Source organism: Dendroctonus ponderosae, unplaced genomic scaffold (assembly GCF_020466585.1).
Source record: "Dendroctonus ponderosae isolate FM_Combo_2020 unplaced genomic scaffold, Dpon_F_20191213v2 Dpon_F_20191213_11, whole genome shotgun sequence".
NCBI lineage: Eukaryota > Metazoa > Arthropoda > Insecta > Coleoptera > Curculionidae > Dendroctonus > Dendroctonus ponderosae.
Window position 1 is genome coordinate 4677441 of NW_026017213.1, and position 6767 is coordinate 4684207.

The window sequence follows — 6767 nt, forward strand, 5'->3', positions numbered from 1 at the left end:
CACTACTTTCAAATTGCGGCAAGTGGAAACTTGAAACTTTTGCCTCCCAAAGCCAGCACTTAAAGCTTCATTAGCAGGAATTTTCATCAACATTAAGTCAAATTGTTGTTTTCGCAAGTAAATGCCAGTTTCAAAATTTTTGGTCGAAATATCGCAGATCTTTGAAAATGCACCGTTACCCAACTAGGGCAAGCATCAACGTTCAAGTTTCCCATTCTAAAGCCCACACTTGAATTTTCCTGTTGGGGCTTTTCCTGTTAAAACTTATCCAAATCCTAAGCTTTGCGAACAGGGAAAATGCAAGTGGCAAAAATGAAGGTTTTCATCCAATTGATAGTTTTCTTTAAAAATTCGCCACTTTCAAACTAGAACAAGGAGCAACTTGAAATTTTCACCGTCTATAGCAAACAGTCGAAGCTCCATCCACTGTGCTGTGCGTAAAAATTGCATCAAATTCTGATTTTTGCAAACTTAATAAAATGAACATTTCAGCTCCAAATCGTCACTATCTTTAAATACTCACAGCTTTTAAACTAGAACCCGTAGCAACTGGAAATTKCACCAATCTTTAGCTCATGCTTCATTGTTCAAATACAGTAATTTATATGGAWATTGAGTTAAGTTGAAATTTTTCAACATTGTAATTGCAAGAAACTGAGATTTCCATCCAAAAGTTCCCTCCCATTTAAAAATTCACAACTTTCGAGCAGTCAGGAGCGCAAATTGAAATGTTCACAGCCGATAGCCAACGCAGAACCTTCAAATGTGAAAAATTGGATCAAAATCACTTAATGCTGCAGTCACACCWGGACTTAACATTAAGTYTATAACGTCGTTGGACAGTMGTTCACACAAAAAATCAGAATTTGCTCAGGAAAAATGGGCATTCGATTAGAAAAAATCCTTTGTCACCTTCTGACCGACTCCTTATGCTTGTGAAAATTCCCTAAAACTATCATCTGTGTGAAGCACTAGACCTCCATCCTTGATCCGTCGCTTAATCAGAAGAGGCGTCAGGATTTTGTTTTGGACGCTGTATACATTTCTGGCCTTTGGACAATTGCACATTTAACATAATGTAGTCAAAAGTTTCTGTTTTACTTAGTTTGCTAAGCTTTGTTTTAAAAAAATAGTAGGTTTTTATCCTTTATCTGATCCACCCTGTAGGCTTGTAATGTTTCCTGAAAATGTAACGCTTCTGTCTAAGCAGGACAGAGTGTATATGAAGCATTTTTACCGTTTTCAGGGTAATTTATTAACAAAAACCATCATAAACTGTGTAGAAAGCCTGAGTCGAATCCCGAAGCAAAACCAGAACATTTCAACTCTAGTGCCAAAGTTGCTCCATTTTCGTTCATAAAATGACGAGGAAAAGAGGGAGAGCCTGTGGAGTCCGCACCATTACGGGTTCCAACCACTTAGGATTCTTCTAGCCTGCTAAAAGCCAACACCTGAACAAACAATGTCGACCTTCTTCAGCTTCAGCAATTGAAAAGTTGCGTGCAGACGAATACTCGAACACACTTCAATGTTTGCGCAAGAAGAAACCAACCGGAAAATAATTCAAAAACACACTTAAACGGAAAAAGTGTTTAGCTAGTAGTGATCAAGCCTCCTGTGAGCGTTTGCCAAGGAACAGCTGCCAGACTCATTTGTTCACTCATTCACATTCACTGCTACCTGAGGGTGCCAGACTTGCCGCTACATCCAATCAAAGCCGAGCAGATCCATCGCTTAACCTCACAAACGCCACCTGTGCCCAACCACACAACTAATGCATATTAAATGGCGCACTCTGGGCACTCAAGAGGGCGCTGCCGCACAACACGCGTCATAGCTGGGACATTGTCACTTGGTGCCTACCAAATCTGAGCACTCAGAGCCCCATTTAGACTCAAATCTGGGGCCCTCAGAAGGGACGGCGTCAAAGACGCGTCGCGACGACCAACGTCAGAATGTGCCATCACCAACACCCTCCTCAACTTTATACCTAGTGGAAAGGGGGGGCAACCACTTTTTATTCCATCCGACGGAGTCGGTGGCTCATCTGCAAGTCCAATAACACACCTAATTATCAAGTTAATATGGCCATTCTGTATGGCCGATGGAAAGAGGTTTATATTCGGCTCGGGCCCGACAGGGACGCCGCCATCGTCCGCCCGTCGAGCGCAAGCGAGACACCCAACCACATTGATATTATAAGTAAGTTCAATAGCTGTATTCATTTGTGAGCTAAGGCCCTGGTATACATTCAGGGATGCCAGAACTCATGTATGTTTCATACAATTTAAAGCACGGTATATTCGGGGGCAGTGTTGCCGAGTCGTGGCGCAGTTCGGTGACAGCAATGACATTTGAACATGTACACCCAAGTGGCGTAAGCAGTCGCTTTTCCAACTGGTCCCCCATTTGTTAATTGTTCGCTTGGCAACGTCGCCCCCTAAACAACTGGTCGTAGGAGAATACGCTGAATATGCAACGACTAAAGAAACACCCCGCTCGTCCGACCCCGGGAAAGAAGAATGCATAATTCAAGATGGAAATTAGAAATAAATTAAATATGAAAATTACGACGAAGAAAAAGCGCCTATTGATTATGTATGCAGCGAGGAAAAATTAAGGGCTAATGAAGAAGCGCGGGCGGCTTTGGGACCTGGATGACCCAGGTGGCGCCCAGGACGAGTTTTTAAAAGCCTCGCCCGAATTAATCAAGCGAGACATAAATTTGAAAAAAAAGACGCTCTTTAAAGCCCCCCAAACTAGGTTTACCTTGGACAATTAGACAGTGGCCCATAACTCTTCCACAGTGTTTCCAACTAAGCCAATCGATCATTTGCTCGTCCAATATCCAGGCCCGTTTTTTCATCTCGCTCTCTAAAATATTCCATTATATTTCGTTGAAGGGGCCTCTAACGGCCGCACTTCCTGGATGAAGCTTCTCCAACCTAGATAACCGGGCCTTCTTAAGTTTGATGTGCTGAATTCATACATTCGAATGTGCAGCTTATCGTTGCTCTGGCTTTTCCGCATTTTCGCCGTCTTTTGCCCGAGATGACTGGACACTAACGTGAAACAGTCTCGATCGAGTGGAAATAATCACTCTTCTCTCTATCTGCCCGTTGGAAAATAAGCAATTCCCATTTGCTGATTATAATCAGCAGCCTTTCCCACTTGGCATCAGCGTCAGCTCTACTTGTTGCCAACTCTGGAAAATCAGTTTTCTAATGTATTTACCAGGGTGCAAGGCCCAAACATTCCAACAGAGATTTATCAGTTTATTATAAAAATTGGCGCAGTCAGTAGGATTTCCTCCTATAGTACCAAAATATGTTTCCAAAAATGTTCTTGAAAATTCTGCTCATAAAATAGAGTGTTTCTTATAGATGCCGAATTTGTCGAGTGGCTACGTGCTTTAAATTAGAAGCGACGATTTTTTGAAGAAGAGCGTGTCTTGTGGCAAAGCATTCACTTTCAACAAACAAAATTCAGTGCGATTTTCCACGATTTTTTGCGATTCAATTGTGTGGAAAACTAGAGTTTACACTCGCTAAAAATCATAATTTTATTGGAAGTTCTAGAAATTTTGCCCATTTATTGATTTAATTGCCTTCTATTGATGGTGAGCTTTTTAAATGTCGACTTGTACTAGTTCAGACGTAAGAGTTTTTTAAGGAAGATCGTGCATCATTTACTATGTTGCCAAGAATGCAAATTCAGCTAGATTCTTATGAAATGTTTGTCTTTTGTCGACTAAGGTATTTTGAGTAGATCGTGAATTTTTCAAGATGCTACTTGCTTTGAGCGGAACGTTACGAGTTTTTGAAGAACAGCGTGTTTTGTGGCAAAGCATTCAGATTTAGGGCAGCATTGATGGAGTTGCAAAAAGACAAGCTTGTGGGCGATTTCCTGGAAACTTGGAAAATTTTGAGATTCAGATGTCTTCTATGAAGGGACGAAGTTTCATATTCACATCAAGTTTTACTTCATTTCATTCTCTCGGTGAGAACTTGGGAAGTTTGGAAAATGAGTCGGCAATTGAGTAAAACCTTCTGTTAGCGGCCTAGATTTTACAGTTTCGCACAAAAATCGTCATTCTGTTCAAAATTCTAGAAAGTTTTCGTATTTCCACGATCGCCTGCCGTCCATAGATGGTCAGCGCTTTAGATCTTCACCTGTTCCAGGTCGGAAGTAATATATTTTTAGAATGGAGCATGTCCAGGAAAGTGTCTATTTCGTAGTCACCATTTACTAAGTTGTAAAAAATTCGAATTTGGAGGCATTTTCTTCAAATTTCTCCAGTTTACAGATCAAAACATCATCTATAATTGGTGAATTTCTCAAGTTGCTACTTGCATCGCTATAGAACTGACAATTTTTTTAAATGAGCGTGTACTGCTGCAGAGTATTACATTTTGGACCAGCATTTACAGCGTTTCCAAAAAAAAATCCAAAATCTGTGCGATTTCCTTGAAGCTTTCAGAATTTGCAGATTTGGATGTCTTCTTTATATGGAGGAAATTTCAGGTTCCCACTTGCCGTTGATATGAAGTTGGAAAATTTATAAAGTGTGGTGATTGAGGTTGAGCAAAACCGTCTGTTTTGGACTAGATTTTACTGTCTCGCAAAAAATCATCTTTCTTCTCAAAATTTTAAAAAGTTTGGCCATTTGCAGACCCAGTCGTTTGCTATAGATGGTGAACTTTTCAGGAGTACACTTGCTCGACTTCAGAAGTAATGATTTTTTGAAGAAGACCGTGCAAGCCAAAGAAACCGTACTTTTCTCGGTCAACATTTACCAATTGCCAAAAATTCACGATTTATGCAATTCTCCTGAAACTTACGCGGTTTATAGACTGAGCTCTTTTCTATAAATGGTGTTATTTTCTTTTACTTTTGATATTGAGTCACAAATTACAAATTCAAAAAAAGAACGTCTTCAGAAGAAAAACGTTCAATTTTACTGAGTTGCAAACTGATCGAATTCAAATGACCAAATCAATCGATTGGCCAAAAATCAACATTCTTTGTAAATTTTCAGAAATTTTGCTTATTTGCAGATCTAATATTCTTCTACAGCTGCGAATTTTTGTAGCGTGTCCTCTTGCACTATGGAAGTAATTGTTTTAAAGAAAAGTTTGAATCCTACAAAGCGTTTATTCCTTTGGTCAGCATTTATTCCGTTGCCAAAAATCAACAATAAGGGAAAATTTCTTCAAATTTACGCAGCTTATAGAGCGGAGTCTTGTCTACAGACGATAATAATTTTCTTGTTGCTCTTTACTTCATGTGAGAAGTAACGAATTTTTAAAACCGAGCGTTTATTGTGACAAAGCGCTCATTTTCAATCCAGCAATTACTAAGGTGCCCAAAATCGAAATGTAGTGCAATTTTCGGCAAACTTCACCATTTAACAGACTAAAGTCCCTTCCATAGATGGACTATTTTCTCTGTTGCTGCCTGCTTTACTGTGGAAGTTACGAATTTTTAAAGAAGAGCGTTAATTAGAAAAAAAGCATTCATTTTTAGGTCAGTGTTTGCCAATGTGCAAAAAGAGCGTTTATTTCTTTGGTCAGCATTTATTCCATTGCCAAAAATCAAGAATTATGGGGAATTTCTTCAAATTTGCACAGCTTATAGATCGGAGTCTTTTTTACAGAAGGTAATTTTTTCTTGTGGCTCTTTACTTCATGTGAGCAGTAACGATTTTTTAAAATCGAGCGTTTATTGTGGCAAAGTGCTCATTTTCAATCCAGCAATTACTAAGGTGCCAAAAATCGAAATGCAGTGCAATTTTCGGCAAACTCCACCATTTAACAGGCTAAAGTCCCTGCCATAGATGGTGTATTTTCTCTGTTGCTGCCTGCTTTACTGTGGAAGTTACGAATTTTTAAAGAAGAGCGTTAATTAGAACAAAGCATTAATTTTTAGGTCAGTGTTTGCCGACGTGCAAAAAAACGTTTATTCCTTTGGTCAGCATTTATTCCATTGCCAAAAATCAAGAATTATGGGGAATTTCTTCAAATTTGCGCAGCTTATAGATCGGAGTCTTTTTTACAGAWGGKAWTTTTTTCTTGTGGCTCTTTACTTCATGTGAGCAGTAACGAATTTTTAAAAYCGAGCGTTTATTGTGGCAAAGCGCTCATTTTCAATCCAGCAATTWCTAAGGTGCCGAAAATCGAAATGCAGTGCAATTTTCGGCAAACTCCACCATTTAACAGACTAAAGTCCCTGCCATAGATGGTGTATTTTCTCTGTTGCTGCCTGCTTTACTGTGGAAGTTACGAATTTTTAAAAAAGACCGTTAATTAGAAAAAAGCATTAATTTTTAGGTCAGTGTTTGCCAATGTGCAAAAAAAGCGTTTATTTCTTTGGTCAGCATTTATTCGGTTGCCAAAAATCAACAATTAGGGAGAATTTCTTGAAATTTGCGCAGCTGATAGGCCGGAGTCTTTTCTACAGACGGTAATTTTTTCTTGTTGCTCTTTCCTTCATGTGAGCAGTAACGAATTTTTAAAATCGAGCGTTTATTGTGGCAAAGCGCTCATTTTCAATCCAGCAATTACTAAGGCGCCAAAAATCGAAATGCATTGCAATTTTCGGCAAACTCCACCATTTAACAGACTAAAGTCTCTTCCATAGATGGTGTATTTTCTCTGTTGCTGCCTGCTTTACTGTGGAAGTTACGAATTTTTAAAGAAGAGCGTTAATTAGAACAAAGCATTCATTTTTAGGTCAGTGTTTGCCGACGTGCAAAAAAAACGTTTATT